The sequence below is a fragment of the Mesoplodon densirostris genome, chromosome 2, assembly GCF_025265405.1.
Source record: "Mesoplodon densirostris isolate mMesDen1 chromosome 2, mMesDen1 primary haplotype, whole genome shotgun sequence".
NCBI classification, from domain to species: Eukaryota; Metazoa; Chordata; class Mammalia; order Artiodactyla; family Ziphiidae; genus Mesoplodon; species Mesoplodon densirostris.
In genome coordinates this window covers 162659236-162685243 of record NC_082662.1, presented here as the reverse complement: position 1 = coordinate 162685243, position 26008 = coordinate 162659236, and the positions used below count along the sequence as shown (strand labels likewise).

General features: G+C 36.6%; 1 protein-coding gene across 8 annotated transcripts in view; it reads left to right on the top strand.

The window, feature by feature from the left end:
- DNM3 (dynamin 3) overlaps positions 1 to 26008 on the top strand; it is a 576796-nt gene that overhangs the window by 303092 nt on the left and 247696 nt on the right. The gene's annotated exons all lie outside the window — the stretch shown is intronic.

The following is a 26008-nucleotide window of genomic DNA, read 5'->3' as shown; positions in this document are numbered from 1 at the left end:
CTCTCTCTCTCTCTCTCTCTCTCTCTCTCTCTTTCCCTCCTCCTCCTGTCTGTTGGATCTGTCAGCGGCTTGCAGGCTGATCTAGACTTGAACAGTAATTATAGCAACTTCCTGAAAGTGAAGCCCCCATGAAAAGTCTGGAGAAATGTTCTTTGTCATGGCCTCTCCATGAGTAATTAGTTCCACATGTGGCCTTCCTCAGCTATTTTGGCTGGCTCTCTGAATGCTGTGCTATAGCTTGACCTAAAGAAACTTAAAAGTTTTGATTTCAAGCCTCCACTAGGAAATAATGACTCTGGTCTCCTAACAAATTGCCTCTGGTAGATCCATGCTACTAGGTGCAGCACCGTTTTTCACTGGTAATTCCTGATTCTGTGTTAATACTTTTGTTTTAATGGTATTCTACTGCTTAGTTTCATCGCTGGTTAATTAAATCTGTTGAAATTTGCCAAGCACTGCTTGACAACATGTTATAACATAGATGCCAGTCTGCTGGCATCTACTTTTCTTCTTTTGGTGATGTTTTCAATTATATATACTGTTGCGTATTCTGATTATACAGCTCTCTGACTTCCCCTCAATAGTATTCTGACTGACGTTCGAGTTGCCTCAAACAAGAGCTTGATTAATAGCCCTTCTAGAGATCAAAATGTGAAAAAATTTCTAGGTAGCTTCCAAATTTAATTTGAGTAGCCAAACTAAGAAACTTAGAATTCTTTAAAGAATTACAGCCAAAGCAATTCATTTCTACTGACCTTCTGCAATACTTTTTAGAAGCAGAAAAATCTCTCTCTTTAAAATGTGTTGGGTTGAATATTTCAAAAGGCTTCAAGTAAGAAGTGTCTTAAAGCATTTACTTTTCATTAAATGTCTTCTCTTGAATTAACATACCATTAAAGTGTTCAAAGGTTATTATAAGCCCTGCTCACCTGGGGAGGAAGATTAAATAAGATAAAAATGAATTATCCAGCAGTTTAGGATGGAACTAAGAGATTAGCATTAGGTATGTCATTCATAGAGAGATTTAAATCATAAATGGAAATTCAGAAGAATTACCTGATATCACTGTACTTCTGCCTCCATACTTGTGTTTTCAGGGCCTGTTCCATAGTGGTTGAGCAAGCCCAGTGTGCCTCAACTCCTTTTTTCCCTGTCACTGCTTTACACTATTACATAATACTGGAAATATGCAAGTGTGACTATATACTACCTAATAGTCTTATTACATGTGGATACCAACTCTGTCTTTTTTGAGTATCTATATGTTTATTCAGGAATCATCATAGAGGAGCCATGAGCCAGTGGGACAATAGTCAGCCAGGAATCCAGCATTCCAGGTGTGGGCTTGTTCCTGCCACAAAAGTGAAAGCCTTTCCTCTGCCCTCTTCTATTTATATTGATGAAACATGCCTTGCGAGTTTTTGTAAGGCAGATGAAAGGTGATTCTGATCAGCCTGCTCCATGATTTCATCTTAGTTCACACATCTATACTTTTTCAAATATAGGAGAGATCTGTTTCTCAAATAGGTGTTTTTATGACATTTTATTCAAGGAACTCAATTTTATACTTACCTTTACTGCTTTTGAAGCATTTTAAATGATTTTCCTACAGAAACAACTGTAAAGGTTGTGTTCCCCTTAGCATATATGCCCATCTCATTGGGCTTCCAAGTGAGGAAAATGTTTTAGAGTTATCTTTCTTCCAAATAGTTCAACAAATATTTATTCTTGCCTGCTCATGTGCTAGTCACAAGGCCAGGGACGAACATTAAGGTGAAAAAGATATGATTCCTGCCCTCAAAGAGCTCACACTTACTTCTAATGTTAGGAATGCTAATCTGTGATCAAGTTCAATCTAAAAAGTCTGCCATGCCTTTATGGAAAGCCCTTGGCATCCACTTGGAAAATGGCCTAAGGACTTTTCTGTGTCTGTAAAGTTACCAGTTAAATATCTAAAATGTGATGGGCTCTAAAAAGCAAAGTTAGACATGACAAAGGCTTGCCTTTGAGAACTAATGTTATTTACCTTGATTATTTCAAAATGTATTGACCGAAGTGATTGTTTGAATCAATGGATGGTTTTGGGTGACTACAGAATTTGCTCTTTTTGAAAATGTCATGGATAGAAAACACTGTTTCAGCTGGTTATCATTCTCAAGCTTGGCAAATTTTTATAATTATAGAAATTCTCAAATTGAAACCAGGACTGAGTCTCGTTTCTATGTATTTTTAAAGGAACAACGTTACTAGTGTTTACAGTTAGAATATTTTGTGACATCCAAGTATGCATACTTCAGATAGTATTTATATAGCTTTAATTTTTTTGTTACAAAATTAGTGCATGAACATTATAAAAGTTCAAACAATAGAAAGTATGTGAAGAAAAAGTTAATAATCTTTCCCTCCAACATCCTGACCCTCTCTGCTTTTTCAAATTAATGGTAACAGTTTGATGTGATTCCTTTTACCACCTTCTCAATGGTCATTTTATAGCTTCTTTATAGATGCCCAAATCCTCTCATATACAATGTATCCATTTCTTATAATAACCTTATGGGGTAAATATTACCATCATTCCCATTTTATTGATGGTGAAATTGAGGCTCAGAGAGGTTAAGCATATTGCTTTGTGGAATTACAGTAAATAGAAGAGCTCAAATTTTTCTAAGTCAAAGGCCTGTGCTCAGAAGCATATTGTCAGCCCACACAGATAAATTTTTTCCTCTACTGAATTTGTATAGCACTTACATTTACTGTTAATAACTTGTCAATTATCTGCTGCCTTCTTTTAGTTTTATACTGAAATGTTATTGTTATTTCACATATTTGGATTTTTTCCCCCAAATAGAATATGTTAATTGAAGGTAGGAATGGTGTCTTTATACTTTCTTTAACTAGTCTAAAGTAGGCCATTTAGTAAACTATCAAAGAATGTGTAAAAGCTACATAGTATGCATGTGTTTTCTGATCAAACATTTGTCATGATAATAATTCAAGAATTAAAGCTGTCTTATTTTTTACCTTAAATAGAAAACATGGTACAATTTTAACATTTATATATGTGTACTGCAGCTATGTATCAGATTGCACTGTTCTTTTAGAAATAGTTGTGAACATTGGGCCAGCCATATTTCCTTGCTTATTTTTGGCCTTCTAATCTTCTGGACACATCCTGTGTAACTATCGGTCATACCATCTTGTGTGAAAAGCAGGATCTAACCAAGATGTAGTGTTTCCTCTCTTGTTGTTTTCTCTTTCCCAGTTTGTATTTGAGATAAAAATCTAGTTGACCCCAGTTCATTGCAAATTAGGGAAGATAGCCCCACTTAGTTTGGCTTTATGTTGTGTGGATTAGCACTTTTTTTTTTTTTTAATTTCAATTGGAGGCAATGCTGTCTTCTAATTGCCAGCATTTCCTATTTTGTCAGGGCCCGAAAGGACTGGGAGATTTGTTGTAGCAAAACTTTCCCCTTTTCTCTCCTTCCCTGACTCTCAAACAAATGGCTGCCTTCAGATCACTGCAGCGAAGTGCCTTCTTAGCCAGAGATGCAACATCAGAGGCTGTAAAATAGAGGAGAAATAGTCCAGAAGAGTTAACAGATTTTCTTTCAACAATTGAAAAAGAAGTTAAATTAGAACAGCTATAAATCATAAGCTTAATGTAACTGATTTTACAATCTTCAAAAAGCTTGCAAAAAGGCAAAGATTGTGAGAGAGTTGATTTTAAAACGTACATTTACTAATGCATGTTTTGTTTTGCCCGTCTCTAGAATTTCCATTGCTGAGTCTGTTTATTTAGAAATCAGCCCCTAACCAAAAGCAGTATATATTTTATGAACATTCTTTCCTCAAATCAATTGAGAAAGATAATGTTACGTCTTTGAGTTTTACTAACCACTGGCGTGCACAGCAGCCATTTCTATATTCCAGTAACATAATACATCCGGCAGACAAACCTTACAAACTCTGGCTCTATTGAAAACCAGTTGCATGAAGGTAAATATATAATTTATGACTCCAGTAAAATTTGAAGTACTGTCTTGAAATCTTTAGGGGGAAGCAAGATAAAGGGGTTGGAAAATTGGTGCTGGCCTTTTCAGGCGGATTTTAAGTGAGAGCGTACTAGGAATGCAGTCTGCTGCCTGCTTCAGCCCCCAAAAGCTGACGAGCATCATCTGAATGCTATGTGCTATGGACTCTTATTGAATTCCACGTTATAATCAGACTTTAAAATGAGTATTGGCTCACTTGGACAAGAGAAATATGGCGTACTCGGGTCACTGACAATTCTAGAATATTGACTCCTGATGTCTTTTGGCATCACCAATAGTTTATTTCCTTAGTACGACTCAGAAACAAGCATGCGTGGTTTCAAAAAGGGAAAGAAAATCTGCATGTGCATCACATAAAGACTCAGAAAGCGCGTTTTTGCAGGGGTAGAAAAAGTATCCGTTCTGTGGCTAGGGGTGCAAGTGAAGCATATTGGCTACAAGGAAATGTGTGTGTGAAGAGAGCTTTCTGCTTTATCCAAAATACCTGCAATTATGCAGTAGATTGTTACAGAAGCTCCAAGTCTTTAAGTGATGACACACATACCTGCATAATACATGGCACAGTATCTTAATTTTAGGATTTATGATCTTTTGGTATATTCAGAAGGGAAACACAAATTATATGAATTGCTAAAAGGGTTAAATCCGACATAAATCTGTTCAGTTGAGAATATTATTGTTACCTTAACTGGCTTCCCAATTCTGTTCATTCTCCAGAGAATTTATTTAAGGGATATATGAGATCATATTAAAATACTTCTATTCATGCCACCATGAGAATTTGCTTTACTTTTATAGACAAATGAAAGCACTTGGGGTATAAATTAGTTCATGTTAAAAGGTTATTTCCATGTTGCAAGTGACTATTAATCACATATCTTTATGAAAGCACTTATTTGCATATTAACCAAAAGTTGCTTCAATTTGCCATGCAAAATCAGATTATGTAACTTCATTGACTCCCAGGACTACAGTGCAAAAGTTGTAGAGAAAGGAAAGTGTACTGTTTTCCATTTTTAAAGGTTTGTTTTGTTTCTTTTTAATATTTTTTTGAGGCTTATTTTATACCAGGCCTCCATGCTAGTTTTTCACATGTGATATAATTTAATCCAACAACCCCGAAAGGTAGGATTTCTCCAAGGCTGCAGATGAAGTGGAAGCAGGAGGCAGTGCAGCATGAGGGTTTTGGAGCTGGAGGGCATGGGTTTGAATCCTGTCTTCACAACTCATTATTTGGTGACCTTGGCAATCTTTAACTACAGTATTCTGAGCTCCATTTTCCTCATCTGTAAAATTGGGTTTCTCTGAGGACTAAAAGGGGTAATGTGTGAGAAAAGCTTGGATCAGGGCCTGGCGCAGAGGAGGGCCTCATGCAGCTTAGGTACTGCTGGGAGGGCACAGGCAGGCCCCCACCTTGATTCAGTTACTGATCCTCTATTCAAAACCAGGTCCTGTGACTCCAAAGCACAAGCAGCAGCAAGTACTGTTCAGGAAGAAAGTGTTATTTTCCTCAAGGTGTTTATAATCTCATTGGGTAAATAAATCATCTGTGTGTAAAACAAGTAAAAATAGAAGAAAATACTTGATTCTGAAAGAAAGACAACAGGGTTTTTAAAAAACACTGTAGTGGGAGAGGCTCCTTAAGATAACCTTTTGGAGAATCTCTTTGAAAAGTCAGTAATGACCTTCCTCTCCTTTGAGTGTATCTGCTTTTATTATAATTTTGCATGTATATATTAAAACACATGTGTTTACACATGCATAAACATGTGTAAGTGCATCTATGTATATGTGTGTATATATACTTTGTAAATATTTATATAATTTATAAATATTTTTATATATCTATATCTATATATACTTTTAAACTAAACCAGATCTCTATATGAGAATTACCAACATCAAAATCAATTCTTTTCCCTTTTCAAAAGCTAAAGCATGTGAATGTTTTTTGTAATCTTAGACGTTAGTTTTAGTGTGTGCACATTTCATTCTTTTTTAAAAAAATTGTGCCTGCCAGAGCTTTATAGCACCAGTTGAAGGTTAACAAGTGAAAATTAGGTAGTAAATGCCTTTGTAATTTTGCAAATGCAACATTTTAAGGGGATTGATTCCTCTACAGGTGGAGCTATCACTGACTGCATTTAAAAACTGCACGCACACTTTGTGTAGTATTGGTTTGGTTTTGTTTGGGAACAGTTTACTCCCAACCTCCTGCCTTGTAACAAACTGTTTTCCTCGAGTGCGTGCTGCTGCATTTCCATTTCACCTTAGTCTTTTCAAGAAAGAACTAGTCTTGGATTTTATTGGCTAGAATGGATTATGATTGCTTTTGAAATATTGGCTTGTTTTGTTGGGGAACTAGTAGTTTTTTAAATAGTTTGTCTTCTTCAAGGGATCTGGACTCCACTGAAAGTGTTTGAGGGTAGCCTCAGGTGCTGTCCGGCCCAGTGTGTGCATCAACTCACTGGAGATGATGCTTAGAGTTCACTCTGCATTTTCGGGGCCTCATGAAATTATTACTGAGAAGCTCATCAAAGAACGAAAGGAACTTAAAGTTCTTTTTTTTTTTTCCTTCAAGTTTTCTAAACAGAGAAAACAAGAACCAGAATAAGCTGTATAAGAGGAATCTTTTGATTTTTCTAAAAGTAAGTGCCTTCTGCCAGTAGTGAAGCCAGTGTGAAGATAGTTATACTTACCCTTCTTATTTCATGATTTCAGTCCATGAAATTTTCAGTACTACATTTCAATTGGTTAATTTTTAGAAAGTTGACTCCCTTATTTTTTTAACCATTAAAAAGGACAAGAAAGCTAATGGGAGTTTATTTTCCAGTAAATTTTGCCCTGCCTGTTTTCTAAATCAATCTTAATTTTAGTTCCACCTTTGCCTTCAGATCGTAAAATAATTGGTGTTAGTCCCCCAATAATGCTCATACTGGTTATGAGCAATTAGGTTGGATCCAATTTGTTAAAGTCAATTCTAACTTCATTTTATTATTGTTTAATTTTATTTTGCTTTGACAGTATTTTGTATATTCAGATTCATTTAGATGAATGCCACTTCTGTTGCATTCTTATACTGTATCATTTTCAGTGCATTTGTCTGTTGTATGTATATGCAGTGTTTTCTGAATGTATTAAATTCCCCACTTTTTTTTTTTTTTTTTTTGGCTTGGCTATGCAGCTTGCAGGATCTTAGTTCCTGACCAGGGATCGAACCCGTACCCCTGCAGTGGAAGCACGGAGTCCTAACCACTGGACTGCCAGGGAATTCCCCAAATTCCCCACTTAAAAACTATCATTCCCATGGTACATATTTCCTTCACATTAAGTATAGGAGAATTTTAGTGAGTTTTTTGTGTATGTGCATACTGATGGAAACTGTTTGGAAAGACCCTGTTAAAAACTGTTCTTTGTAAGATTTCCATAATACAGTTCTCTTTGCTTACCTACGTCAATAGAAGTTTCAAATTAACATTTATAGTGAAACTACTATAGCCAACTATAGCCAAGTTGCTCAGTGCTTAGAGCAGAAGATGTTTGGTGATGTAGTATTCATAGAGATTAAATTAATTGTATTTGATTTCAAAATTTCATCTTTCTTGTACAAATTCCCCTTCTTTGAAGTTAATTTAAACCTTTGCTTTCTTGGATACAACTGAGGTATAAGAGAAGGAGTACCAAAACTGACTGATTCTAGCTCAGCTCTGCCATTTTCTCATTTGTCAAATGAGAGGTGGTTGGGAGGGGGTGCTTGGGAGCAGGTCTGATTTAGATAATATGACAAAATAAATTGGGATGTTTTTGAAGACTTTTTCAACAATTCATATAGCAACAGCTTGGAGAATTGTCACGGCACTGTCTTGGGGCCGGTGGTTGTGGCGCTTTAGCAGATACCATTTCCACCCTTGGTAACTTTTGTGGTGTTGCTGAATGTCTAAGGAGAGGAAGATCTGAGAATATTAGTTAAACTAGTTATTGTGTCAGAAGGCAGTGGTATGTGTTATTGTACCATACTGTATCTCTACCAAAGTGATCAAAGGGCATTCAGGAGAATAGGCTTATTATTAACTTTTGTTCCTTTCTTCTCCTCCTCTTTCCTACTGTTCTGTCTTCCCTCTCTGCCCCTCCTCTGCTCAGTGTGAGACTTTCTGTAGCTCTTCCCTCCCCGCTCCAGCCACAGTTCTTCCTGATTCTTCTTTAGGAAACAGAGTTGGAATTGAGCTACGAGTAAAAATATGTATTAGACCGTTTAATGAGATTTTGTTTTTTCTCCTTGAATTTTCAATCAGATAAATTTAATCCTATGTATGCATTGCTTAAAAACAAATAGCTCCAAAACTAAACTAAATTGTTTTTATACTTCCTTGTGGCCTTTAAAATAATCTTCAGAGGCAGTGATTTTTTTTTTTTTTTTTTTTTTTTTTTTTTTGCGGTACACGGGCCTCTCACTGTTGTGGCCTCTCCCGTTGCAGAGCACAGGCTCCGGATGCTCAGGCTCAGGGACCATGGCTCACGGGCCCAGCCACTCCGCGGCATGTGGGATCCTCCCGGACTGGGGCACAAACCCGTGTCCCCCTGCATCGGCAGGCGGACTCTCAACCACTGTGCCACCAGGGAAGCCCAGAGGCAGTGATTTTTTATTTTTTGGCCTCACCTCACAGCTTGCAGGATCTCAGTTCCCTGACCAGGGATTGAACCTGGGCCACGGAAGTGAAAGTGCTGAGTCCTAACCACTGGACCGCCAGAAAATTCCCCATACCGTTTTGCTTTAAATCGGCTTTCTCGTGGCTCCAGAGAATATTGCATATCAGGTATTTCCAGATAGCCTTATAGACCCCATTGTCCATTCCATTCATTCATCCATTTGCTGTTTGTGCTCTGCTGATTCTTCTCAAACTGTTGCTTGACTTGTTCTGGCATTTATGTCTCATCTTTTTCACTTGATTGTAAACTTTTTGAGGGCAGGGGCCACACCTGTAGTTGCTATGTGCTGCACAATGGCTTCCCAAATGGAATCAGGTTAACAAACATATATTGATCAATCTGAGATCTTCCTGAACGTGAAGAGTCAAAGAAAGGAGATTCCTTCTTAAGTTAGAATCAAGGCCACCCAAAATCACCTTCCTAATTACATTTTTAACGTCTTTATTTACCTTTACAAAGACTTTAAATGTAAACTGCAATGCAGAATGCTATAATGCACAGGCCATTTGTAGTGCATTTGTAGTGCATTTGAGAGTGTGCTTAGTTAGAATGTGCCACAAAATGCTACAGATGCCATCTTACTTAAAAATCACTCAAGGAAGAATTTTTTAGATGAATGTCTGCTGGGAAACGACTGCCAGGAGAAATGTGGAAACCACATGAAATTCACTACATAAAGAAATCTGGTTTCCATTTCTGCACCACATTTTGTGCTAGCAGGAAGAAGATAAACAAGCTGTTTAAAACTAAAGTGAATAGCAAAGGGATTAAATTTTAAAATCCTGTATCGTAAATGTATTTTGGAATTTGTGAAATTTAATCCCATCACATAGGATCCTTTAAGAAGGGAGAAAATATGTTGAGTCTTCTAGTCTTAGATATCTCAGTGGAATGGATGAGTAATTTTGCTTCCTGTTGATGAGTAGTAATACTCTAACATTTGTCTTAGTTGAAATTAAAACGAAAGTCTCATTCTGGTTTTTGGTAGGCAGACATTCTTTTGAGAGTGAGAAAGGGAAGAAAGCAGAAAAACCCTCTTTTTTTGGTTAGTTTTAGATCATCCCTTTTAAGGATAGGGGAATTTTACTGTAGTGTTTTAATTTAGCTATGTAAAACTTGATATGAATAGGTGTATGGATGGGCTAGTTGGGAGTAGGAGGGTTCAACTGTTTTAATTTTCAGAAAAATATTCTGGAGATTCTTTTTTAGTTTTCTATTTAGTAGCCCTTATATATTTATAATTTAAATAATAAATATAAATAATTTATAATTTATATAATTTAAATATATTATGAAGTTGGCATTTAAGGAAGAATAAACATGATTAAGATAAAGTAGATTGTGAATAATAAAAATATTAACATTTAACATATAAAGACCAATCATTCAAATTGTCATTTCCCTTTAATAAACGTGACCAGATCATACATACCCATGTTTAGGAGTAACACACCTGCATTTCTGAATTCAGTGGGCCTTGTGCTTTGAAAACAAAAACAAAAACAAAAAAACATGAGATCAAGATTACAAAATCAAGTTGATTATATACTTGAATAGATTAAAACTTTTCCTTCCACAACTTAATTTCCTACTTTATGTTGGAAAGGGAGGCTGAGCTGTTTAAGGTTTTTTTTATATACTCTTATTTAACATGGTGTTTTTGGGGGGTTTGTTTTGTTTTGCTTTTTACTATTTTAACTTCCAATCTGAAAACTTTTAGCTGGCTACACTTAATAACTAATACATAATTTGTCTAAGCCTGCATTTATAGCCAAGGTGTCTTGTGTCCTTGGAAAGTGCTGTTTTTTTAGATAAGATGTAAAAATAAACTTCCAGTCACTCCATTCATTTGTTCTCTCATCCACTCATTTACTCCGTAAACATTTATCAAACTTCTATTATGTTACAGACACTGTGCTGGAAATAGAAAGATAAATAACATAAAACTCATGCCTTCTAGGAGTTTGTTTGAGATTACTTAAAGGGCAAAAACCGTTGTTAAGATGAAAGAATGGTTTCAATCTTTTGGATAAATATATAGTTACAAAAATGCTCAGGTTTATCGAACAGTATGCTGTTATCTGTTTAAACACTGCAGAACTAGATTTTCTTTGTTTTTTGTTTTTGGGTAAGCAGTAGAATAGTGGTTGAGTGTACAAACTATGGAGCTAGATGGCCTGGGTATGTATCCAGCTCTACCACTTAGTTTGCTATGTGACCTTGGGGATATTACTTGCCAGTCTTGTGATTTGGGGATGAAAGGTCTTTACATAGTGCCTGGTGTTTATTAAGCACTTTAATAAATGTTAGCTTCAGGGATGATTTTCAAGATATTTAACAAGCAGTATAGTAGAAGCACCAAACACTTAGAACTGCTATTGGCTATAAAATATGATATGACCACACCAGTGTGTATGGTCCAGATCAGCTCATTTAGCCTCTATTGTTATTATTGTTTCGACTTAAAACTTCTGAACCAAGCTTTATGCCTCACCCCCATCCCATCCTATGGACCATGACCCTGGGCCAGTCTCTGTGGAGCACACAGTCCTGGAGTTTCTAGGTGCCTGCAATTCATATTTTTTATATCTTTTTACTTTTAAGTAGCTAGACTTAGTATAGACTTATTTTCATGTTCCAGACAATTTAGGATGCTTTTCTTAACTAATAACTTTGAGAAAGACATCAGAGCCAAGCCTTGGATTCTGTTTCTTTCCCCTAATGTTGATTGGTAATTGTGATAGTGTAGGCCTTATTCTTTTTTCTTTTTTTCCTTTCTTCTTCTTTTTCTCCACTCCTCCTCACCATTCCTCATTTCCTCTTCCTCCATCTCTTTCCTCCCCCCCCTTCTTATTATAAGAAGAAAATAATATCTAAAGCTAGTTGCCTCACATTCTTTTTTAGAAAGACATGTATACCATACATAAATTTACTCTTTACAGTAACTGGTCAGTAGTTTGTGGTAAGGGTAGAATGGATATAAGAGCATTTGGGGAAAGTTAAAAGACATATGAGGTGCAAAAGACTGTCATTTTCTCATTTGTGAAAGGAGAGGTGGTTGGGAGAAGGTCTGACTTAGATGATAATGACAAAATAAACTAGGTTGTTTTTGAAGACATTCTTCAACAATGCATACAGCAGCAGTTTGGAGAACTGTTGTTTCAACTGACACTAGTTGCTTAACTGTAATTAATTCACTTGATCTGTCTGTTACATTTTCTCCATCTGTTAAAATAGGTTGCTAATAGAACCTTTCTCATAGGATGTTGTGAGGATTAAACAAGGAAATACATATCAGGCACTTAGAACATAAATTTCAATAGTCATTTAATTTATTGTGCTTATCATGCACTTAGAATATAGCTAGGATTCAATAATTTTATTTAATTTATTCAGCAGATATTTAGAGTACTTACTATGTGCCAGATACTATTCTAGGACCTGGGGATACAACAGACAAAAATCCCTGCCCTCCTGACAGACCAGTGCTTTGGAAAAAAAATTAAAGCAGGAAAAGGGAGCAGAGAATCTAGGAAATGGCTTGCAATGTAAAATAGGGTGGTTAGGACACTTGATTTTGGAGAAAGTATGTGCAAGTGGTGAGGGTATGAATACACAGACTGCTGGGGAAAGAGCCTTTCAGGTAGAGAGAACAGTATATGCAAAGACACCAAGGCAAGAGTATGCCTGGAGGCCAGTGGGCCTGGAATAGAATTAGAGAGAGTAGGAAGAGGTGAAGTTGGTACTAGAGACCTGCTTAAGATCTGAATGATACAATGACAGGCATAGAGAAGGGGGAACAGGAACATACCAGAGAAGACTTCTTAGAGGGGAAGGTAGACCTAGGAAATGAATAGACTATGAAGAAGTGCATGGAAAAAGGAGAACATTCCTGTTAAGGGGAAAGAACAAGAATGAGAGTGAAGGCACAGACAGTGGAGGAGGTACATTTTGATTGCATCCGAGTAGGCCGTCCAGAACAGAGGGTGAACAGTGAGGGAGGGAGGGAAACAAGATTGGATAAATACAGTGGTATTGGATGATGGAGCACCCCGAAAGTTAGGCAGAGGACTTTTAGTTTCTGCCGATTAAAAAAAAAGTTTCTAGTCAATAGAAGCAAACCACTGATAAAATTTTTTTTAACATCTTTATTAGAGTATAATTGCTTTACAATGGTGTGTTAGTTTCTGCTGTATAACAAAGTGAATCAGTTATACATATACATATGTTCCCATATCTCTTCCCTCTTGCGTCTCCCTCCCTCCCACCCTCCCTATCCCACCCCTCTAGGTGGTCACAAAGCATGGAGCTGATCTCGCTGTGCTCTGCAGCTGCTTCCTACTAGCTATCTATTTTACGTTTGGTAGTGTATACATGTCCATGCCGCTCTCTCACTTAGTCCCAGCTTAGCCTTCCCCCTCCCCGTGTCCTCAGGTCCATTCTCTAGTAGGTCTGCGTCTTTATTCCCGTCCTGCCCCTAGGTTCTTCATAACCCTTTTTTTTTTTTTTTTTTAGATTCCATATATATGTGCTAGCATACGGTATTTGATTTTCTGACTTACTTCACTCTGTATGACAGACTCTAGGGCCATCCACCTCACTACAAATAACTCAATTTCATTTCTTTTTATGGCTGAGTAATATTCCATTGTATATATGTGCCACATCTTCTTTATCCATTCTTCTGTCGATGGACACTTAGGTTGCTTCCATGTGCTGGCTATTGTAACAGTGAACATTTTGGTACATGACTCTTTTTGAATTATGGTTTTCTCAGGGTATATGCCCAGTAGTGGGATTGCTGGGTCATATGGTAGTTCTATTTTTAGTTTTTTAAGGAACTTCCACACTGTTCTCCATAGTGGCTGTATCAATTTACATTCCCACCGACAGTGCACGAGGGTTCCCTTTTCTCCACACCTTCTCCAGCATTTATTGTTTGTAGATTTTTTGATGATGACCATTCTGACGGGTGTGAGATGATATCTCACTGTAGTTTTGATTTGCATTTCTCTAGTGATTAATGATGTTGAGCATTCTTTCATGTGTTTGTTAGCAATCTGTATATCTTCTTTGGAGAAACGTCTATTTAGGCCTTCTGCCCATTTTTGGATTGGGTTGTTTGTTTCTTTGGTATTGAGCTGCATGAGCTACTTGTAAATTTTGGAGATTAATCCTTTGTCAGTGCATCATTTGCAAATATTTTCTCCCATTCTGAGGGTTGTCTTTTTGTCTTGTTTATGGTTTCCTTTGCTGTGCAAAATCTTTTAAGTTTCATTAGGTCCCATTTGTTTATTTTAGTTTTTATTTCCCTTTCTCTAGGAGGTGGGTCAAAAAGGATCTTGCTGTGATTTATGTCATAGAGTGTTCTGCCTATGTTTTCCTCTAGGAGTTTGATAGTTTCTGGCCTTACATTTAGGTCTTTAATCCATTTTGAGTTTATTTTTGTGGATGCTGTTAGGGAGTGTTCTAATTTCATTCTTTTACATATAGCTGTCCAGTTTTCCCAGGACCACTTATTGAAGAGGCTGTCTTTTCTCCATTTTATATTCTTGCCTCCTTTATCAAAGATAAGGTGACCATATGTGCGTGGGTTTATCTCTGGCTTTCTATCCTGTTCCATTGATCTATATTTCTGTTTTTGTGCCAGTACCATACTGTCTTGATTACTGTAGCTTTGTAGTAAAGTCTGAAGTCAGGGTGCCTGATTCCTCCAGCTCCGTTTTTCTTTCTCAAGATTCCTTTGGCTATTCGGGGTCTTTTGTGTTTCCATACAAATTGTGACATTTTTTGTTCTAGTTCTGTGAAAAATGCCAGTAGTAGTTTGATAGGGATTGCATTGAACCTGTAGATTGCTTTGAGTAGTATAGTCACTTTCACAATGTTGATTCTTCCAATCCAAGAACATGGTATATCTCTCCATCTGTTTGTATCATCTTTAATTTCTTTCATCAGTGTCTTATAGTTTTCTGCATACAGGTCTTTTGTCTCCTAAGTATTTTATTCTTTTTGTTACAGTGGCAAATGTGAGTGTTTCCTTAATTTCACTTTCAGATTTTTCATCATTAGTGTATAGGAATGCAAGAGATTTCTGTGCATTAATTTTGTGTCCTGCTACTTTACCAGTTTCATTGATTAGCTCTAGTAGTTTTCTGATAGCATCTTTAGGATTCTCTACGTATAGTATCATGTCATCTGCAAACAGTGACAGCTTTACTTCTTCTTTTCCGATTTGTATTCCTTTTATTTCTTTATCTTCTCTGATTGCTGTGATTAAAACTTCCAAAACAATGTTGAATGATAGTGGTGAGAGTGGGCAACCTTGTCTTGTTCCTGATCTTAGTGGAAATGGTTTCAGTTTTTCACCATTGAGGATAATGTTGGCTGCAAACCACTGATAAAATCTTAAAGTCTAAATTTAAAATCCATGTATACTCTATATACATAAAATTCTGTGAAGTTTGTTTTCAGAAGCAAATAAAAAATATAAGATTAAAATAATTGTTTTGATGTATAATAAAGAAAAAATATTGATACTTTTTTTAAAAAGTACTTACTATTAAATAAAAGATTCCCAAACACTCTTCTATGTGAATTACAGTTATACACATCATGGCTTGATAAACTATCAATAGATGTTGCTTTAAATATTAAAGTCATAATCCTTTGTATGAGTGATCTTGGTGTTCTAATGGTTCTCTTCTTTATGCCCATGATCAAGCTTTAAACATAAGTTGTTTTGCTGGTTACTGTGTCTACCTGATTTCATATTCACAAATAATGGTACAAAATGAGAGAGTCACATGAGCCAAGTCATTTTAATGGTCATGTGCTTCCTTTGGAAAATTATCTTGCAGTTTGAGACCCATTGGCATTATTAATTAATTTCTACCTCTTTTAGTTTTCTATTCAATGCCAAGCTATGCAAAAATGTGATAAGATGGTCAAAAAGGGCATCTATAGATGGGAAAGAACAAGCAGCCTGTTAGGTTCATCAGACTTTCAGATGTCCTCATTGGCTCATGTTTTTTTCCCACGTAATCTCGTTAGAAGAACAGCTTTTATTTGAAAATGTCTCCATCATCAAATGACTTCTGCTATTTTGTTTCAGCTACAGTAAGTTCATCTCACAGTCCAAGACTGCCATGGTGATTATGCCCTGACTCACACAGAACTAAACTTATTTTTCCCATAAAATTGATCCTCTTTAGAAATTTAGCATTATGTATAAATATGGTACTTGATCTTCCAAAAGTGAATGAGATTCAGTTCTAAGTTGATTTTCATGAAATCTATTTTACGAAATAGATGATGTGCTCATCAGTTGAGTGGCACCGCATAGAATGTTAGGAGATTTTTGATTCTATTCCTGACTTCACTGTGATCCTGCAGCAAGGAATTTGGCTGTATGTGTGCCCCCTGTTAATGAGTGTACTGAGTGTCTCTGTGCAGTCAGTGCAAAATATCAGCTAATACCCTTAATAGATTTTTACTGAAGGACTGTGCAAACTTATTAGTCCGGTATGTGCTGTAAAATGTGAATAACTTTGAAAAATCGTAACAATTACTCTATTATAATAGGTTGAAATACACTCTTTAAAACAGTATGGATTCATTAACTTTGGTTTGGCGGCTGGATTATTTACTCTTTTCATCAGTTATTTTGATGACAGAACTCAGAATAAGTTCATTAGTCTTTGGATAACAATTAGGCAATGATGTTGACCTCCTGTGTTCTCTAAATACAAAGTGGCACTTGCTGTTCAGTTAAACAATGAATAAAAGGTAGAACGCAGTTCAGGAGAAACAAATGAATGACACAGGGCTAAAGAGAAAAACCACGACCTCTTTGTTGTCATGGCTCATTTCTTAGCTTAACTTCAGCATTACAGGACTCTTATTAAGAGTTTTTAAGAAGTTTACCACAACATTAGAATGAAATAATAGGGATGTGAACCGAATCAATAAAGTATTGCTGGAATGGTGTGGAGAGAAGATACACTGTATATCAATCAAGAATAATGCTTCCCCTCTGCTCGGCGTTGGTCATATTTATTTGAGATATGATCCCATTTAATGTCCATATTCTAAGAGGTACGAAAAATTTGAGGAAGGTACCATAGATGAGCAACTAAAGTGATTCAGGGTTGGAATCTGGCAAGATGGAGGGAGGTCCAGGGGTGTAAGTTTAAGAAAGAAAGCGTTGTTTTGACTGGGGAAGAAGCTTAAAATTGACTTAACTGCCTTTAAGTAAATTAGATTTCAGTGTAAGAAGGATTTTCACCCACACTTCATCTTCTAAGGGAAAGTAAACAAAATAAATTAGTGTAAATTGCTACCAGATACTTAGATTGAGCAAAAGAAAGAACTCCCTGGAATCTATTGCTGTTAAACTCCAGGAGGTACTGATAAGTTATGTATTTTTTTCTCTGTGATTATCTTTTAAAACGAGATTTATCCATCTTGCTTGGATGATTGCTTACCCTGTTTCCTAAAAGCATGATTCTCTAAGGCAATATTTTGGCTGAAGTGTATTAGCAAAGGAATTGAAAAATTAGTTCTGTTTCCATCATTTTGTTAAATTTCTTGCTATTCTTGTACTTCAAAGCATTCATTTGACAAATATATATTGGGCATGGACTTATGTTAGCAAATGTTTTTATAATGGTAGGAAACAGCAATACATGCAATTATTGTCCCTGTAAAACAATACATAATATCTTGCCTAAACTTTGCTTCTGATTATTTATATGGAGTTTTATGTAAAGAAAATACTTCAAAGCTTGTATAATATAATGGCATATCTGTTGTTGCTTGCTTATCAGCTTTCAGATTTCCCTAAGAGAATTCATGATTTGTAAGTTCAAAAAGTATCATTTTGGGTCACATAATAGACATAAGGACTGCTTTCCAAACATTTGGCAATAAATTCTGACCTCCTGATTAATGTTAGGTAGCTTAATGTAAGATGCTGTTATAGTAACAATTACTCAGAAACACAAACAAATATGCAAAACAGATAAAAGATGGCTTTCTAATGTATTTCTCCTGCTTTAAAAATACTCCAGTCAGGAGTGAGAAAGATACTTTTAAAAAAATATCTTTATATTTTTTGAATTTTGAACTGTATGAGTATATTGCCCTTTTAAAATATTACCTTATAATATTAAAAATATATTTTTAAATACTTCAGTTTTGTCTTAAAATTTCTTACAAATTCTTCTTTGAAACTGAAAAAAAAATCAAGATCTGCAGAATAATTTAATCTATTTTAACCTATACTCAGACCATTGCATTAGAGTGTTACTCTTTTCATTGTTTTCAGGGCTTCAAGTAAGGTGGCTTGAATAATAGACATAGAGGACATTCTGAGAATGAATACCTGTCAAAGCTTTTAAATATTACTTTGATGGAGAAGCATGTATCTTTTTCAAGGCACTTAACATAAGCAAGCATCTGGTAGGATTCTGTCTCTTCATGCAAACAGGTGTCCTTGAGACTTTATATTGAATTAACCACTTTTTCAAATAAGAAAAGAAAATACAGTTAGAAACAATTGAACAGTACCTCTACTTTCTCTTATCATGATAAAGTGACAAGGGAGAGAACTAGCATTCTTTTTTCTTTTCTTTAATTTTTTTTTTTTTGAGAACTTTCTATGTACCAAGATAATAAAATATAAGTTAAAGCAATAGGCAGTGTTAAGGGCTGTGTTCAGCTTAGGGTGCTATTACTTGGTATTATGACTAGAGGACCAGAAATACCCAAATCCTCTGGAGACCACAGCAACCACTCCCCCCCGTGGTTTCTGAAGAAGGAATAATGGCAAAGAAAAGCAAAATAACACCTCATTATTTCCTGGGGATTTGGCCCCAAACCCCAGTACAAAGAATGCTGGCCAGATGGGCCAGACCACCTATCTGGAGCAACCACTTGAGGTGGTGAGGCCTAGTAGCTTCAAACCAAAGGAGGCCTCTTCTGTCCTAAAGTCCATACTGCATTTTTGCCTCTTATCACACTCCAACCACATGTAAGAAAGAATCAAGGGAGAGTGATGTGTTTGGGCCTGGGGGAAATGAACCTTGACCCTAAAGATGCCAAGCACAGGGGGAGGATGTAAACCACTGGGAAAGCCACGACTGTGTATACTGCTGGGTTCCTGTTCACCCTTTAGCAAAAGTAGCCCAGTCTATCAAACCACAGCAACTTCTCCTCCTGGGGGTGGTGTGGGACATGTGGTGTGTGAGGAAGGTGGTGGGGAGAGTGGTCTTAAAGGGCACATTCTCCTAAGGGCAACAGGCTTGGCAACGCTGTTGGTGGTGGAAAGTAAATGAGCCACGCTGCTGCTTTTGTTTCAAAGTCCAAGGCACACATCCCTCATGTTTATGCTAATGGCACATGCAACTCTTTGTCCTGAGGCTGAGGACTTGGAGCAAATGCAACCTTGTCATTTCAATCAAGTTTACAGTGTAGGCTCATGATCTAGTTTCAGTGACTGGCCGTTTTCAGTCTATCCAAGAAGCAATCTTAGTTAAGTCTGGTTATATGTAGGTATGTGTTAAAGACCTAACTGGTCTTTAACCAGATTAATCTTTCAAAAATACAGCTTTAAGGCTTCCCTGGTGGCGCAGTGGTTGAGAGTCCGCCTGCCGATGCAGGGCACATGGGTTCGTGCCCCGGTCCGGGAAGATCCCGCCTGCCGCAGAGCAGCTGGGCCCATGAGCCATGGCCGCTGGGCCGCTGAGCCTGAGCGTCCGGAGCCTGTGCTCCGCAACGGGAGAGGCCACAACGTGAGAGGCCCGCGTACCACCAAAAAAAAAAAAAAAAAAAAAAAATCTTTATTGGGTGAAGAATGGATGGGAAGTTTCTGTACTGTTTTTCCAGCTCTTAGGTAAGTCTAAAATTATCTCAATATAAAAAGTTTTTTAAAAAGTAGAAAACGAAAGACCAAGACAATAATGTGTTTCAGGAAAAAAAAAATAGATGAAAGTGTATGTCTTTAAGGAAATAAAGATATTCTTATATGTTTAATATACAAAAAAATAGCTTTTATGTTAATACACTGCTCAAAAACTTTCAGTGACTTCCTGTAGTTTATAGAATGCAATTCAAACTCTTTAGCCTTGGAATTCAAAATCTCTTAACCTAAGCCCCAGTCTACCTTCCCTGTAAAATAAGTTACTATCACCTACCCTAATCCAAATCTCTAGCCAAATTGGTCTCCTTGCTGACCTTCAGTGAGGATTTCCCTATAGGATGCCCTCCATCCTTCTAGCTCATGAAATCTACAACAACCCTGCAAGGTACCTAAAATCTCCCTTCTTCCGGGAAGCCTTCCCTAAATACCCTCAGCCCATGGTAATACCTTGTTCTTCTGTACTCTTAAAGCAAATAGTGCATTTAAAACTTTAATGCTTCTATTTATTAAAACTCCTTATTTTTAATGTCAGTTTTATGTGTATATGTCTCATCTCTCTACTAGAATTTTTAAGCTGCTCAAAGTCAGGGCTTTATATATTTTTGGAATTCCCCACATTGCTTAGAATATTTATTCATTCAATAAACTTTTATCAGTTACCTTTTATGTGCCAGGCACTGTGCTGGGTGCTGGGAAAATGAAGCAAAGTTTAAATATTTAAATATTTCTTAAGGAAGCCTTTCTTGTTTCCCCCAGCCAGCTTAATCAGAGGGTCTCTCTTTTGGGCTCCCATTGCATCTTGCCTTTACTACTATCTTACTTAGAGGTATCATGCAGTGTCGTTTGTTAGATGGTGTGGCTGTCTCTTCCTCTAGACTGCGAGCACTTTAAGGACAGGCACTCAGTCTTTTTTCATTGTATCCCTCATACTAAGAATAGTGCATGTAGTAGTGCTCAGTATATGCGCACTGAATGAGACAATTAGAAAGAAACTGCAGCTGAAGGTTGTGGTGGGATAATTATGACTGAAGCCCTCACTTAAATAGGTCATTAGCTTTTAAGCAAGCTGTCTGAGAATCACATTCTTAGGATTTTTTTGATACTTTCTTCAATCAATGTATAATTTTAGTCATGATGTATGCATCATTACTAGCATGCCTTATGACAGAGAATTTACACACACATTTATATGGATACATCAGCCATCATAGTGGTCACTTTACAAATCTACAGATATACAAACTTTTTGAACTCCAGGAATGTGTGCTACCAACTCTATAATAATCTCTAGCAGCAGGTATCAAGTCAGCATTAGACCTGAATTCCTTGAAGGCAAGGAATCCAATTTGGGTTTTAATCCGTCTTTGTATCACAAATGTCTAACACAAGCCAGGTACCTAGAACAGAGTATGTGCTTAATAAATGTTTGTGGAAGCAATAATATGAATAATTACAGTTATTCTCCCCACCCTACATCCTTTTTTCACTAGCCTTTTTAATCTCTTATGGTTTTATCAGAGCTGATAAGAATGGAACTTACTGACTTGAATTTCCTTCTCCTCTCCCTACTTTTGTGCTCTAAAATCCTGAAATGACTAAAAGTGGCAGCTCTGAGAATGAAAAGGAGCAAAAAATACTTTTGTGATCCGGGAATTCATTTTCAGATCTATATGAATGTCAAAGGATTGAGTTTTTAGTTAGATTTTAAACTGAAAATTGCTCATTACTTACTAAAAAAGAAAAACCTCATGATTCTTTTACATAATTGGGGTCCTCAATTATTTCTAGGAATAAACAAGCACATAGTTTAGAAGAATTTATCAAAGTCAATGTACTGAAAATTTAAATCCAGCTACAGTTATTTAGCTCACATTGCTCCAAAATACCTCAAAAGAAGTTGAAGTAGAGAGACTCTAAGTTTTTAAACTTGTCTTGATAACTCATATTACCACAGTAAGATTTTTTTTTTAAGTGCAATTTCCTGCAAAGTGGAGATTAATTCCTGATGCTTTGAGGGTTTGGGTTCTTCAGATAAAAGACTACAAAGGGAAAACATGAACATGCCATCTCCGGGAATAATTATACTCTTTAGATTTCATGGATGTTATACTGTTTCCCTGCACATTAGAACAGCTTTGCTCTATTTCAGTATAAAACAAACATTTCCTTATGGTATTAACCACCTATATGTTATACTTCACTCTGTGATACCTTGCAGTGGGTGCTAGGTGAATACTTATTGAATAAATGAATGTCTTTCCTGATTATTAGTTGTTGAATATGGTCTCCCTATCATTTTTTTCCCAGTCTTTTCTTGAAAGGTTAACTATACTATAAAGGAAAAATAAGGAAGCACACCTTCTGTTTCCTCGTTATAGTCCATCACAGCTTCCTGTATGTGTTAACACAGATGATAGAAGGAACCTTGCATATTTTTAACAAAAGTTTCAGTGATCATGGCAGGATGGATGCTTTAAACAGGGCTGAGTATACAGTTGTTCTATTATCAAGACAACTGCCTGATTGAGAACAGCTCTCTGGAAGAACTCCAAGTATGTGTCTGGATTACCACAGGGTGCTGGAGTAATTAGAATTGCTAATGAGCAACCAATGACCTGGCTGATCTCCACAAAGTAGTTGAAGTGTATGAGATCCCTGAGACATGACTTAGTGGAAAGTGTTCTCTTCCTGTTCTAGCCTTCTTTGCCTCATTGGAAATATTAAATGCACAGCAGATCTCTGCACAGGAAGCCCTAATGCAGACAGTAGGTTTGCAAGGTGTCCCCAGCCAACTCCATATGGGACAAGCCCTTCTCACAGTTTTATAGCTTGTAGAGACCTGCCATGATGACCACTTATAGACATTTAAAAATCAGGTATCATTTATCAAGTTCTACAAGCCAAATTGCAATAAATGCAGGTGGATAAATCCACAAGTATGGAGCTTATGCTACTGCCCCAAGAGATGAAACTTGGCGTACATTTTGGGATGAATATGGTTTTTTGCATTTGAATTTCAAAAGTCTAGTAGCTCAAATGTCTATAAGTGACTGATAAAAAGTCAGGGATGGTGAAAACAGTAGTAGTCTTTGCCTCTCTTTTCTTTTAAATGATTATTCCCTTAGTTCAGGTTTCACCTAACTGACAAGGTTTCATCATATTATGTCTTGCTCAGTTATCGTCACCATACGACTTCTGTTACAAGACAGACTCCTTCCCTGTTTCTGCACTTTGTCTGGGGTGAAATTCTTTATCAAGTGGCATTTCCCTCACTCCAGATACTTTTAAGAAAAAGAGTCTCTTTCAATTCTCCATCAACCTGAGTGGGCTGAGGTTAGGCACTCCTTTACTTTCCCCTTAGGCTCTTCGTTACTCAAAGTCCTATCTTCCTAGCTACATTTCCATGACTGCTCTTTCTCAGAAGAAAAATACTCTCTATGTTATTTTCACGAAATCGTGAAGAATCATATAATCTTTTTGTTCTCTCATTTCAGCTTAAATCTTAGGAAAAACAACTATTGCCTAAGGGTATTTAGTTTTCAAGTGGTTTAACTATTCACTGACTTTCTGGCTTGTAAACTCTCTAAATGACCACTAATGCCAATAAGCCTTGTCCAAGCTCTCCTTTAAAATATTCCAGTTAACTTGAGTCTTGGGGATAGAAAATTAATCGGGAGATTGTTACCTTGAATTTTGGGATAAGAAGAAACTTAAGAAAGGTCTTATGTGACTTGAGAGAAAACTTCACAAATAAGCCTGACTCAGTAGAAACAGAGTATTTGCAGCTATGGACATAGACTCATATTATTCCATTTACTGACTGGGTGACATTGGACTAGTTGTTATTTGATATGAACATCAGTTTCCATAACTGTGAAATTATTTGTGGTGATATTTAAATAAAATACCTGTAATTTCTTTTCTTCTTTTAAAGAAATTTGACTTTCAGTTTTTATAGCATCAAAGAACTGAGAGCAAAATCCAGTAATACGTTGTTTTGTAGTATGAGAAGAAAATTCCCTTGCAGCTCTGTTTATAAACTTAGTTGCATTTTTTTCTAAGTATGTTTAGGAAGCAGGTTTGGAAGGAGCTAGAAATCTGTGTACTGCAAATTAGCTTCTGCATAAATGTTTTCAGAGGGGAATGATTAGACAGCAGAAGAGTATCACATGAAGAGAAACTAGAGAGCTTTTTGCTTTTGTTCTATTTATGTTTAAATCCGTACACATTAAGCATTTGATATATGTTAAATGCATTATTTTTTATGTCTTCATAATAAGTGTCTCAAGAGGAGGTACCATTAATATTCTCACCTGATAGATGAGGAAACAGACTTGGGAGGTCAGGCACCTCACAGCTAATAAAATGGCAAAGCTGCTATTTGAAAACAGGTGTGTTGGACTTGAGCTTTTAACAACTAATGGGGAGGGTAGAGGTGAATGGGGCTGGCTCTGGAGCTAGGCTGCCATTACTAACTGTGAGACCTAGGGCCTTAATCTCTGCACCTCCTCAGTTTCATATCTGTAATGTGAATGGAAAATAGGATTAAATTAGTTAATATATGTAAAGCTCATAACATAGCACCTGGAATATGATAAGGACTTCATTGTTAATTGGTGGTTTCATTGTCAGTGTTATTATAATTATTTTCTAAAGATGGTCACGTTGGGGTGATTTGTTTAGAAGTCATTAATGGAACATCATAATGTTCTTGTTTGCTTTGGTTTTCTGGCAGAAAGATCTAGGGAACATTTGAGTCTGGCCATCTACCCTCACATGAATTAATTCCTAGAGTCTGCATTTGAAGAAGGCTGGTGCGTTATACCTTTTTTGTAACCAAATCATTAAAAAGGAAAATTGAATTTCTGAGTTACGAGGGATCTTGTCAGATCTGTCTTCATTTCATGCTAAACTAAAATTAGAAAAAGATCTAACAGGTGATATTTCTATACTGTTGGGAATATAGTAATGTTATTATTCATCTGGAATTTTAACTTCTGCCCATCTTTGAATTCACAGTCTCTTTCTATATCCTGGTCTGGTATTTCTGTTCCTTTTCAACATAACTTCTGAGAAATAGAGGTTGATTAGTTTTGTGCCTCAAAGGACATACCTCCAGTTGCTCTAATGAGTCCAAAAGAAGTTGTGAGGAACAGCACATAATTTCAAAGAGAAGAGAGTTTGTAAGTGGTAATGATTAACTAGTGATATTGATTCTTTCCCCTCATACTTATTCTGTATTATCTTCTTTTTTTTTTTTTTTTTTTAAATGGAGTTTCTTGAACAACTCTAAATATTTCATGGAAGGGAAATTCAAGCATTTAGCACCGTGGTAGCACAGCGAACACTGTAGAGGTCAATTTTTAAAAATTAATTTATTTATTTTTGGCTGCGTTGGGTCTTCATTGCTGCGCGTGGGCTTTCTCTAGTTGCGGCGAGCGGGGGCGACTCTGTTGTGTTGCGCGGGCTTCTCATTGCAGTGGCTTGTCTTTGTTGCAGAGCGCAGGCTCTAGGCGCACGGGCTCTAGAGCGCAGGCTCAGTAGTTGTGGTGCACAGGCTTAGTTGCTGCGCAGCATGTGGGATCTTCCTGGACCAGGGATCGAACCCGTGTTCCCTGCATTGGCAGGTGGATTCTTAACCACTGCGCCACCAGGAAGGTCCCTGTATTATCTTCTTTATTCAAGTTAAGCTATTTTGACTTTCTGGAAACATATAAACCAATAGAACAATTTTTTTCAGGTCAATATGATCATGGTAGTGAATAATTTATTACTTTTTATTTAAACATAGAATTTAATGTTATATGATAAAGGTTTATGAGTAGAATATAAGACTGAGGTTACCTGAGTCAAAATTTACCACTTGGGGTGGGGTGTGACTATGTAGAAGGAAGAGAAATAAATTGGATATATTTTTTTTCTGAAATTCTTACTTATACGTCATTCTCCATTTAAAATGGTTGAGTAGAGGAGCTCTATACTGTCAGTGCTCTGCAAGACCTCAGTACCAGCTTCTCCTTGGTGGCAAACGAGGAGATGCAAACATATTTTGGAAAATGTACTCATTTCAACCTTAGACAGAAGAGTTAGGCTGATGACAGTATTGAGCAGTGTTTGTTAAATTGACTTAACCAATATTTATTGTATAGTCATCTTGAGTTGTGCTGATTTCTGTATCCAGATGATAGATATAAATAAATAGGGTAGTGCACCCCCCAAAAAAAATCCTGTAAATAACTGTACTTGAGTCTTTATTCTCTCCATTGTAGAGGGAGGTTAAGAAGAGGGGATGTGGATTTGTATTCCAGACATAAGAAATAATCTCAAGTGT